Source organism: Triturus cristatus, chromosome 4_1 (assembly GCF_964204655.1).
Source record: "Triturus cristatus chromosome 4_1, aTriCri1.1, whole genome shotgun sequence".
Lineage (NCBI taxonomy): Eukaryota > Metazoa > Chordata > Amphibia > Caudata > Salamandridae > Triturus > Triturus cristatus.
The window spans coordinates 324,558,489-324,571,921 of NC_140585.1; the positions used below are offsets into that span (position 1 = coordinate 324,558,489).

General features: G+C 42.4%; 1 protein-coding gene across 6 annotated transcripts in view; it reads left to right on the forward strand.

Moving 5' to 3' along the window:
* The window catches only part of LOC146854878 (sodium- and chloride-dependent GABA transporter 2-like), a 1,159,405-nt gene that overhangs the window by 843,522 nt on the left and 302,450 nt on the right, over window positions 1-13,433 (forward strand). The window lies entirely within an intron of this gene.

Consider the following 13,433-nt stretch of genomic DNA (forward strand, 5'->3'; position numbering starts at 1 on the left):
TACTATATGAAAATAAAAAGTGCTCATGCACATCATTTGAACCAATCAGAATGTATGTGAGTGGACAAGCTGGAACTGGAAAAAGTTCCTTAATTAAAGTAATTAGAAGCTACCTACAGAAAAAAACGGATTCAACTTTGTCTTGTGTTGTTACTGCTCCAACTGGGTTAGCAGCATATAACATAAAAGGAATTACCTTACATCGTTTGCTAAAGTTACCAGTAGAGCATGAGAACAAAATAGAATACCACAAGCTAACAGGAGAAGCATGTTTTGAAGTTTCAAGAGTGTTGAAGAAAATGAAAGTTCTCATTATTGATGAGGTACGTATGGTATCAAACTTAATGCTTGCCTTTGTGCATTTAAGAATGCAGCAAATTCTAAAGACAGACTATGACGTGTTATTTGGAGGAAAACATGTTATAGTTTTTGGGGATCTACTGCAGCTCACTCCAGTTAAAGGACAACCAGTATGTAATACTCTTGCACATGAAGACACGAAAAAATCATTAGGAAGTATAGGTAATGTGAATATTTGGTCATACTTTGAGTACAAAGAACTCATTACCAATATGCGGCAAGCAAATGAGGATGATTATGCAAGTATTGTCAAAGATATCAGAATTGGACTACTCACAGAAAATGGCAGAAAAGCTTTACAGAGTTGATTGCTATGTAATTTGTTTCCAACAGAACAAATAGTTCCAGAGAAAATATACAAGAAAATTGGAGAAAAACTGTAATCTGCTTAATGCCAACACTACATGAATGCTCTATATTCAATGAAGAACTTGTGAAATTGGAAAATGAAGAGATTATGAAAATGGAGGCTGTGGATAAAATACAGCATGAAGGAATAACTATTACATTGACAGGCAAATTGAAAACTAAATTGGATTCTCTAGAGAAAAACATATGGAAAACAGCTGGTTTAGAAAAGAATCTTTATGTATGTATGAACTGTCGAGTAATTTTAAGACGTAATTTGAATGTAGAAAAAGGTTTAGTGAATGGAGCTATGGGTAAAGTTGTGGGTTTTGTTAACTACTAGAAAAAAGATGGAATTGAATTTTTAAAAATAAAATTTGATCAGATCGAAGAGGTTAAAGACATTAGTCGTTGTTCAGTTCGTTTTTTGCTTGTTTGCTTGTGAAAGACTTATATGTACGTAGGAAGCAGTTTCCGTTTTCTCTAGCATATGCTGTAACTATTCACAAATCTCAAGGATTAACTGTAGATAGTGCTTTTGTAAACATTGGATCTAGTGTGTTTAAAGAAGGTATAGCATATGTTGCTTTGTCACGAGTGAAAAAATGATCTGGTTTATTCATGATAGACTTTGATGACTCAAAAGTTAGTGCTGATGCAAATTGTGTAAAGGAGTATAATAGATTAAGAAGAAGCTATGCTCCTCATTTAGGTCAGTATCCTGTGTTTGAAAAACGTGTTGTTTGTCGGAAAAGGAGAATTGAGAATATCTGTAATGAGGATGTACAGAAGAGAAAACAAAAGGAGAGTGATGTGAATTGCAAGCAAAAAGAAAAAGGACAAGGTTGAAGAGGTTGTTGGTTGTCATTTTGAAAATAGCTCTGGTGTCAACTGCTACGCTAATGTAGTGCTGAATGTTGTATTTGATCTTGAAAGTTTGCAAGAGCAGATAATACTAAATCATGAAAAAAGATTTTGTTCTCTGCTGAGTTTCCTTTATGAGAAGTTGAGTAATGATAAAACTAAAATAGAAAGTGCTTCTGATGTTAGAAATCTTTTAGATGTATGTTCTGGATGTACACAGTTTACTGAAAATGTCCAGCAAGATGCACAGGAATTCTTAATGTATATGCTTATGGTACTGGAAGATGAAGGGGTAGAAATAGAAAATATGTTTGGTCTCTCTTATAAATGGGAACATTGTTGTGAAAACTGTATGAACACATGCAGCACTAATGTTGATTCTGAAAGGTTCATACATTTAACATTACCAGAGAGTAAATCAGTGACTTTTAGTAAATTAGTTAAAGATGCAAATCACAACATGGAATGTTCTCAATGTAAATCAGAAATGTTATCAACGTTATTTTTAAAGAAATATGGACAGTATATAATTTTAATGATGCAACGTTGTGGAGCTGATGGAACAAAATTGGACACTTTTATAAAGAAGATTGTAGGAAATCAATTATCAATATCAGGAAAGATTTTTGTGCAGTTGCAATAATTTTCCATGATGGACCTTCTATAACTTCTGGTCATTACACAGTTTATCTAAAACGTGAAAAAGGCTGGTACTGTGGTGCCGATTACGATCCGGTAAAAAAATTCCCCGTACGACTCGTATCCGGTCTTTTCACCGTACGAATCGTACAAGTGCCGTACAAACTGGCAATTACGATTCGCATGGGAAAAAGTCCATACGAATCGCATTGGGAATTATTCCCCACACGTCCTCGGGTCGGAAAATGTGTCCGACACGTCCACGGACGATTTACCGTACAAATGTGAAAAGTGAAGTCTGACCGCGGAATTACGATCCATCCCGTGCGTCCGATGTTACAACCGTATGGAAAATACACCGTCCGCACCGAACTCCCATTGCAACCATGGAGACATGTGCCCGCATACGCGCCCAACACTCCCCCCAGCCCTCCTATGTACGAGTCGAATCCCCCCCTCCCGGCCCCCGTATGTACGCGCCGACGCCCCCCAGCCCCTGTACGTTCGAGTCGTACCCCCCCAGCCCCTGTACGTTCGAGTCGTACCCCCCCAGCCCCTGTACGTTTGAGTTGTACCCCCCCAGCCCCCGTACATTCGAGTCGTACCCCCACCCGTGTATTTACACCCGTGTATGTTCGAGTCGTACCCCCACCCGTGTATGTACACCCATGTACGTGTCGAACCCCCCGTGTATGTACACCCGTGTACGTGTCGAACCCCCCGTGTATGTACACCCGTGTACGTTCGAGTAGTACCCCCACCCGTGTATGTACGGTGCATACCCCCCAGCGCGCGGGGTGGGGGTACGACTCGAACGTACACGGGTGTACATACACGGGGGGGTACGACACGTGCACGGGTCGACACGTACATGGGTGTACATACACGGGGGTTTGACACATACACGGGTGTACATACACAGGGAGGTTCGACACGTACACGGGTGTACATACACAGGGGGTACGACACGTAGACGGGTTGACACGTACACAGGTGTACATACATGGGGGGGTTCGACACGTACACGGGTGTACATACACGGGGGGGTTCGACACGTACATGGGTGTACATACATGGGGGGGTACGACACGTACACGGGTTGACACGTACACGGGTGTACATACATGGGGGGTTCGACACGTACACGGATGTACATACACGGGGGTTTGACACGTACACGGGTCGACACGTACACAGGTGTACATACATGGGGGTTCGACACGTACACGGGTGTACATACACGGGGGGGGTACGACTCGAACATACACGGGTGTTAATACATGGGTGGGGGTACGACTCGAATGTACGGGGGCTGGGGGGGTACGACTCGAACGTACGGGGACTGGGGGGGTACGACTCGAACGTACGGGGGCTGGGGGTGGGTACGACTCGAACGTACGGGGGCTGGGGGGGTACGACTCGAACGTACGGGGGCTGGGGGGGTACGACTCGAACATACGGGGGCTGGGTGGGGTACGACTCGAACGTACGGGGGCTGGGGGGGTCGGCGCGTACCGGGCCACCTACTCTGGTCGTTTCGCGCCGTACTTCGCTTTTCCGGCACTTTTTGGGTGCCGTGAAAATATTGCCGTCCGGACTGCTGTCGGTTCGAATCGTACTTCCTGGGTCGTGAAACGCTGCCTGAAAGCGTCCCGACGTCACGTCGCAGCATTCCCGGATCCCATTGGTACGTATAATTTCGACGGTCGGTGTTTTTTACGATTCGTACGGAAATGGTGTTTCCGTGCGAATCGTAATTCCATGTTTGTAAAGTTTTACAACCGGGTACGAGTCGGACGGAGAAAACGCTCCGACCGACGGTTCGTACCCGGTTTTTACCGGATCGTAATCGGCACCTTAGTAATGATTCTCAATTGATTTTCAAGCAACGTTTGCCTGCAGAATTACCAAATTCCTACTTAATTTTTCTAAAACCAAAATTTTAGATACAAATTGCAGCATCTAAAGAAACCATTATTTTGATTTTATAGAATTATCATTGGATATTTCACCAAAAAAGGGTTTAAAAATTACCATTTGGCCTCATGGAAAGGTAAATGTTTCTATTGTGGACTTCTTTGACAGATATTATTTTGGTGTATGTGCTTAAGCAACAAGATTTCCAGACGTTATTTATTGCAAATAGTTATTGTTCTTAGAAGATATTTTTAATATATATTTTACATCTCTATCAAGGTATGTTTTACTGAGGATAGATTCAGGGCTTTTTTAAACAATCTTTCAGATTGTTTATTTTTTTGCCCGCTGTTAAGTGATGAATGCAATTGATATCACTATTTTCAGTGAAATTCAATATATTCTGAAAACAGCAAAAAAAGGGCAAAAAATTACTTTGTTAAATATGAAAATATGTGTACTGTATTGTATTGTTAAATATTACTACTTCTTTTCTTTTTTTCAGATCGAGAAAGAAAATTAAGGAAATTGAATCTATTTTTCTTGTAATTAAAAAAACCCATTTATTTCTAATTAAGTTATTTTGTTGGTCAGGTAAGTTTAAAATATCTGTATTTCTCACCCCTTCACTTTCATGCTCCCTTTTCTTCACTTCTCCTCACTCTGCTTTTCTCATTCCCCTTCCCTCTCTCTTCTTCCTTTACTGCTCTTTCGTAACTCCCTCAATCCTTCTCTACTACTCCCCTAGGTTTACTGCCTCCATCACTATTTTTTCAACCATGTTTCTCTCCCTGTCTCCATATGTCTCAGTCATTCAAATTGCCTTACTCCTTCTCAGTTCCTTGCTCTCTGTCTCTGTTTCTGTCTCTCTCCCGTTGTCTGTCTTACCCTTAATTTCCTTAACATCTCTGGGGCAGATTTATGTTTCCTGGAGCATTCCTGCAAATCAGCAGGGATGCGCCAGGAAAGATGCGTCACGCAAGTTTACCCTTGCGTCACCACAGATGCACCGCATTTACAATGGAGCGCATCGTGGCGCAAGGATAAACAGATGCGTGACGCATCTGATGGCGTAAGGGCGGCGCATTGCTGGAGTCGTGTCGCAAGCACAACGCAACTCCAGCAATGTTTAGTGGCTGCCCATACCTAACATGCTGCGTCATGCCTTACGCCTGCTTCAAGCAGGCGCAAGGTTTTGACGCAGCAGCGTCGGAAAAGTGACTGAGTGAAATCTTGTAGATTTCACTACGTCACTTTTCTGAGGCTTTTTCCGCTGGAACGCCCACACTGCATACATTAAACCTGACGCAGGTTTAATGTGGCGCAGGGCATTACACCGTGACGCATCTCCATAGATGCGTCACGATGTAAATAGGGCGCAACGTGGCGCGGGGTTTACGCCGCCGCTGCGTCACAAAAGTGACGCAACGGCGGCGTAAAAGTGGCGCAAGTCTAACATAAATCTGCCCCTTTGTTTCTACAACTCCTCCTCTCTCCATCACTCATTTTCCATCTATGTTAATTTTTTAACCTTCTCCATCATTCTCCTTCCCTCACCTTCCCTAACTGTCACTATCCTTTACTCATAGTCACTCCTATTCTCCTACTTCACTTCCTCCTGTCTCTATGTATCTCACACCCCTTCATCTTTTCGCATTCTTTCCTTCACTCTCCCTCACTCTCCTTTGCTCACTGAAATCCTGACTCCCTTTCTCTCACTCCAGTTTCCTAAATCCCTCCATCCCCTCACTCCCCATCTCTCACTTTCCCTTACCCCCTCTTCTAATCCTCATACCCCTTATCTCACCATCACTCCACTTCTCTTACTTTCAATCCCTTTACCCTGCTGTACTTCATCCGCTTCATCTGTTACTCCCTTTTCCTATCTCCGTCCCTTACTCCCCTTTTCTCACTTCCCCTCCATCACTCTCCATTACTCACTGCCATTCCCTTACTCATTCACTCTTCTTACCTGTATCCTCTACCCTTAGTCCTTTTGTTGCTGTCAGTCTTTCACTTCCCTTTCATGACTGATCATACTTTCCTTTTCCCACTCATTCTGTCTGTCCTTTCCTCCTCTTCACTCAGTCATTTCAATCATTTCAATCATTCATGTATACACTACACATTCATTCAATAAAATTACAACACAGTATATTAGGAATATAGCTCTTCTTGGAGAAGTGAAGTGAGTTCTGAAAATAACTGTTTTTTTTGTCTTTTTTTGTTTTGTATGTTTTTTTTTAGTTTTTTAACAATTTTGTAATTTCTTTATTTTTTAGGAGCACCAAAAAAAAACTGGTGATAAACTGTTCAACAGGAACAAAAAAAAAATGAAAAAAATTATGGGCTGGAGCATGTGTGCTGCTGAATTCTGTTTTCAATCAAGTTTATGCTGCTCTCACCGTAGCAAATAACAGCATTGCACACATTGCAATGTATGTGCACCTTCTTGAAAAGGGGGCGGATGTCCAGTTGCCTGGTGCACGGTGAATCTGTGGCCGCAGATGATGTGCTCGGCTGAGCAGGTGGAGGGTTGTCCCTTAGGGCTCTAGTTGTTTCTCGAGCATAGCGGATAGGATGCACTGTTTTGAAGTGCCTCAGCATGGAATAAATACTAAAGGAGTATTTTTTGCTCGGATCTCCTCTAGATAGGACACTTCCGCAAATAGTGCATGTCACCTTCGGCGCATTCACCTTCTTTTGGCCCTCTGGAAATGTGAAATAATTCCAGATGAAAGAGTGTTTTTGTTTGCTCTTCCTTGGTGGTTCCACAAAGGTCTCCTCCTCACTCCCATAAGTTGACTGCTGTTCTGCCATTTTCAAGTAAGATTTCACTCGAGCAGCTGTTCAGCAACCTTCTCCCAGGAAATAAGAAGAAATAGTGAGGGGAGTGGGTGTGGTGTTTGAAGATTCTGGAACAGAAACTACTATGAACCAATGAAAAGTGTTGTTTCGTAATCAAATGACTTGCCGTGCACGCACCGTGCGTGCACGGTGCGAGCACGGTGCTCGCACGCATGCGCGCACGGTGCACGCACGGATCGGAAATGAATTACTTTTAACCCGATTTCTAAAACATGAAAAGGAGGCAGGGAAGACACTCCCTGACCCCCTAGACCTTCTCAGGGGGTCCCTAAAGGATCTCGTAAATAAAATAAAAACATTTAGCTTAATAAAACAAAATTGCCGGTGCACGCACGGTGCTCGCACGCATGCGCGCACGGTGCATGCACGCATCAGAAATTAATTACTTTTAACCCGATTTCTAAAACATGAAAAGGAGGCAGGGAAGACACTCCCTGACCCCCTAGACCTTCTCAGGGGATCCCTAAAGGACCTCGTAAATAAAAAAAAAACATTTCCTTTAATAAAAAAAATTGCCGGTGCGTGCACGGTGCGCGCACGGTGAAAAACCCTTAAAAAAAACAACATTTTAAACTGTTTATAAGTTTATAGAAGATATTAACTATGCTGTTCAACTTTATCCAAATAAAAAAAAAAGAGCTGAGCCATTCCATATTACAGGATACAGTCAATCTATAACTATATACATAGGTAGTTTATTGTAAAATAAATAGATAAAAAATATAATAATACATAGATAAATTAGCATTTAAAAAACCTTACAAATTCACTAACAAAAACATAGGTTTCACACACTTTATAGTTAGAAATTAGCATTTAAAAAACCTTGCAAATTCACTTAAAGAACCATAGGTTTCACACTCGTTATAGTTAGGAATTAGCATTTAAAATACCTTGCAAATTCACTGAAAAAACCATAGGTTTCACACATGTCATAGTTAGCTGGACATTTCACTTGTACAAAACCATTGAAATTCCCCCGTTATAGTTACTTCAGCTAACTATAACTCGCGCGACCGCAATCCAGTGAATTTTTCAGTGAATATATATATATATATATGTATATATATATATATATATATATATATATATATATATATAGATATATAGATATATAGATATATAGATATATATATATGTATATATATATCTATATATCAATCCAACGCTGATACAGTTTAAAACAGCATACTGTGGACTACAAATACTTGCAGAAGGTGATTTATTTACACAGGTGGCTCTGACACACTCTACGCGTTTCGGGGACGATCCCCAGTGGGCCCCATATTTAGTTATATAAGCAATCCAATCCTAAGAAATAGCAGTGAATACTGAAGATAGTCGGGCATATGAAGAATATAATTTCTTGGTGAAACAGTTTTAAGGCAAGGGAGAAAAGATATTATAGCTCGATACTCTTCTTCTTCCACATTGCAGTTTACAGAATTTCTAAAAGAAAAGAAAAGAAAATGAATTTATCAGTAAAAATCTTATGTTCACATCGATAATTAAAATCCATATACAAACACAGACAATAAAACAGCTATTTACTTGCGTTGCAGCAGCAGTTACTCTACATTTTACCTTTAAAATGGAAATGACTGAATTCCATCCAGATCTCACTAATATCTGCATCGTTATTCTTAATCGATTTCAACAATTCATGAGAATACATTGTCAAATTACACTAACAGTCAACCTAGGTGAACTGACAGATCTTCGTCACAGTTGTGTCCCCCGGGAGCCATGGTTTGGTATTGTATAATGAGTCTCGATTCTAGGCGTCTTAAATCTTGAATTCGATTCCCTCCTCTGATGTTTGCATTAATTGTGTCTAAAACACAAAATCTTAGAAGGTTTTCATTCTGGTTGTGCTGCTCTTGAAAGTGTCTTGCAATTGGATAATGTCTGTCTCCATTCTTAATGGCTCTTAGATGTTGTAAAATGCATTTCTTTGCTTTATGCAGCGTGCTGCCAATGTATGTTTTATTGCACGGACATTTAAGAGCTTAGACAGCATATTCAGTATTGCATGACAAATGCATTCTGATTTCATAGGGTTTAGTTGCTGGAGAAAACGTATATTCCTTGCAGTTTTTACTATTCCTGCATGCTTTGCATTTGTGACAAGTGAAAAATCCCCTGATTTCAGTTCTTTTAGAAACTTGTGTCTCCAGAGTTCTACATAATGTATCCTTAAGGGATTTTGCCTTTCTAAAGGTTACTTGTGGGAACTGTTCAATTTCACTGGCAATATCTCTATCTGTACTAAGTACCTGCCAGAACTTTCCCAAGCTTTTTCTTATTCTCTGCGCCAGTCTGTCAAAAGTGGTAATAAATCTTAACTTAGGCTGATCTTCTTTTGTAGTTTCCTCATTGTTGCTCAAAAGGCTCAATCTTGATCTTTTCTCAACCTTTAGACTTGCTTTCTTAATGGTAGACATGCTGTACCCTCGTTTCAGAAATCTCTGTGTCATCGTTTCCTTTTCTGACTTAAAACTTGCTTCAGTGCTACAATTTCTTTTAGCCCATAGAAATTCCTCTAGGGGGATACTTTGAATTAGCGTATTTGGATGACGACTGCGAGCGTGAAGTAAGCTGTTACCAGCTGTCTCTTTCCGAAAGAGGCTACTCTCAAGTCTCTCTCCCATTATATTGAGTCTAAGGTCAAGAAAGTCTATGGTTTCTTTAGAGAATTGGTGGGTAAGTTTCAAATTGAAAGTATTGATATTTAAACATTCAACAAAATTATTTGCTTCTTCCTCACTGCCATTCCAGACAAACAAAAATATTGTTTATATACCTGGCCCAAACTACTATTTTCTCTTTCACATTCTCCAACCTTCTGACCACCAATTCCTCCCAGTACCCGAAAAGAGACCCACAAAAGCAAGGAGCAAATCAGGTCCCCATCGAAGTACCAAGAGTCTGTTTGAAAATGTTGGCATCAAAAGTGAAATAGTTCTGGGTCAGGCAACAGGACATCATAGAGACAAGCATCTCCGTATGTTGTAAAAATGAAACCGATCTCTCCCTAAGGAAATATCGACATGCCTGTATCCCCAAATCATGGGGAATACATGTGTACAGGCTAGTCACATCCATACAGAGAAGGCCATACTCTTTTCTCCATTCAATAGTCTGCATTTTTCTCAAGAAATCACCCGTATCTTTTATATATGACGGTAATTTCTGTACAAGAGGCTGGAGGAAAAAATCAACATACTTAGATGTGTTCTCTAAACAACTGCCCCTGGAAGATACAATTGGCCGACCAGGGGGATTTTGTTTGTTTTTGTGAATTTTTGGAAGCAAATACAAAGCTGGTAATATAGGATATGGGCAAGTTAAGAAATTATATTCTTCAGTTTCTAACAAACCCCTGTCTTTCCAATCACTTAACTGACTCTGGTGAAGGGTTATACAATTCTCATAGTGCTTTTTGTTACTCAATTCATAACTCTCATGATCAGAGAGTTGGCGCATTCCCTCATTAATATACATCTCACGGGACATCACAACAACATTGCCGCCCTTGACAGCTTTTTTTATGACTATAGAATTGTCATTCCTAAGACTTTCGATGGCAGCTGTTTGTTCCACTGAGAGGTTTTTACCCCCATAATACTCTGTCTTGGAGAGTTTAAGGAATTCCTGTATAACTCCCTTCTCAAAAACATCAATAGCATCATTTATTATTTGAGGGAGAAATACCGATTTTGGTTTAAAACCACTCTGTGCGCTCATGTCTATATAAACATTTTCTTCAATTAAATTCAAAACCGATAAATCCGCAGGGTTTGCATCACCAGCAAGTTCATTAAGTGTATGTAAAAGGTCTACATCACCAATACTGATCTCACTCGGAATCTCTCTTGGTGTGTCCCCCTTACCTTTACGTTACCTCTGCGTTACAGAGAGATGTAAAAAGGGGCACGGCCTAGACCACCTCTCTGCAATGCAGTCAGTGGCGCTTACTGGAAGCACCTGGTGGGCTAGTTAGACCCCAGGGGCCCTCAGGATTGTAGGGGAATTATTTCCCCAACTTAAAATGCGCCATAGGGCGTGTTTGCACACGTCACCTCAGGCCCCGTTCTCTCCCTTCCCCACTGTGTAAACACACCTTGTGGCCGTTTTAAGTTGGGAGATTAAGTCCCCTTGAATCCTGAGGGTCCCTAGGGGCAAAATAGCCCACTAGGTACGTCCAGTAAGCGCCATTGCAGAGAGGTGTAAAAAGGGGCACGGCCTGCACCACCTCTCTGCAACGCAGAGCAGTGGCGCTTACTGGAAGCACCTGTTGGGCTAGTTGGCCCCCAGGGTCCCTCAGGACTGAAAGGGAATTATTTCCCCAACTTAAAACGCGCCACAGGGCGTGTTTGCACACGTCACCTCAGGTCCCGTCCACTCCCTTCACCACTGTGTAAACGCGCCCTGTGGCCGTTCTAAGTTGAGAGATTAAGTCCCCTTGAATCCTAAGGGTCCCTAGGGTCAAACTAGTCCACTAGGTACCTCCACAGAGCTGCGTTGCATAGAGGTGTAAAAAGGGGCGTGGCCTCAGAACACCTGTCTGCAACGCAGCTCTCTGGCGCATACTGGAGATACCTGTTGGGCTAGTTGGCCCTCAGGGACCTTCAGTTTTGTAGGGGAATGAATTCCCCAACTTACAACTAGCCAGGGGGCACGTTTGCAGAGTGCTGCAAGGAGGGGGTGTGGCCTCCGGCACGATGCCGGTCTTTTATTTATGTAATTTTTTTAAGAAGGAGGGCTGTGTGCCCCCCCTTTTTTTCTAATTTATTGGCCCTGGGGACCCCATCCCCCAGGGCCTGCACCCTCATTTTTTTGGTTGAAAAAAATTAATTGGGAAGGGGGCCACGTGGCCCCCCTCCCAAGGCCTTAATCGGCCCCGGGGACCCCAAGGACCCCAAGCCCCGGGTCATGGCCTTTTTTTATTTAGGAGGGAGCTGTGTTGCCCCCCTCCTCAGGCCACTTATGGTCCCGGGGACCCCATCCCCCGGGGCCGGCCTTTGTTTTTTATTATTTTTAAAAAATATATATTTATAGAAACACCTAGGACATGCTGGACAAACCATATGTACCTATCACCATGACGATTTGCGCGATCTTCATTAAAAGGCGACTATGCATACAATGAATCCACGTGTAATGTATTTACACCACTAGTGAAGCTCTGACGTGTCTGACGCCCTAGCGTGCCTAATCCCGGCGCCCCCGCCGGTGGGTACTCTCCAAGTAGACACCCTTGTCGTTTATTTATACAAACATGGGTAGTTATTGACGGGCACCCCCCTCACGGTTAATAAAACACACATCCACCGCCGGATGTGTAATACTTTTTACTTTACTCTCTGGAAAGGAGACGAGCCTCACTTGTGAGTCACAGCGTGCTCCTGGCTGAGCCCAATGCTGTGTTACACCCACCAGTGCCCGCCGAGTGCCACACACCTCTGTGTTGTATTCCACCAGCTAGTGCGTATGCTATGACACTCTCTAGCCCATGTGCACTGTAACACCACCCCGTGAATATGTCATGCCATACTTGCCTTCGCATGGGTTATATTGCCCCATCTAACGTGCCTTCCTCGATGCCAATGTTATAACCATACATATTACAATCTGGGATCCATACCTTTGTCACAGTGCATATGCAACGTTACACTCCCAAGCACATATTTTATATTACACAACTTTAGAGACTAGTTAAGTTACACAACACTGCTCTGTGCATATTACACTCCAAGGCGCATATCGCATAGCACGCGCTAGTTCCTGTGCAATCTCGCGCTCTCCAATGAATCTGTCATTGCACACAATGTATTGCATATTATATTTCACGCCCCGGTTCATCTTATATCACACTTTTTGGTGCATAGTTTATACCATATACTATATCTAGTTTTCATTTTCAATCATGCTCTCAGGTCTATGTTCTATATAACACTGCGTCCACCTACTCTTTTCACGGGCATTACATTTTGCGATGGGGGTGGAGGGTCAGGGGGTGTTTCTGCCAAGTGAGCCCAGAGTCACAGTCACAAACGTCCTCCTCTTCCTGAATAAAAGGGCGATTATGCTGCATACTTGTTCATATTTTAAGTAGTTCGCACAGACACACATTTTAAAAACAATAAAGTTCCTAATACCCACCTTCTCTGAACAGTTAGCTTGCTGCCCCATCCACCTCCTTCCTATCCTCTGTTGTCTGAATCCATGGACTAGCCTCCTCCCTCCTGCCATGCATGGTCTGATGTGCTGCCACTGCCCTCCATTTAGCATGATGTACCAGTCCACTCCTCCTGCCCTCCATTGCCCAATTCTATGGCCCATCATTGACCTCCTGCTTAGCCTCTGTGCTTAGCTTGCTGCCCCTATTCTCCTTCCCCCTGCCCTCCGATGTATTTGTGCATGCCCCTGCTCCA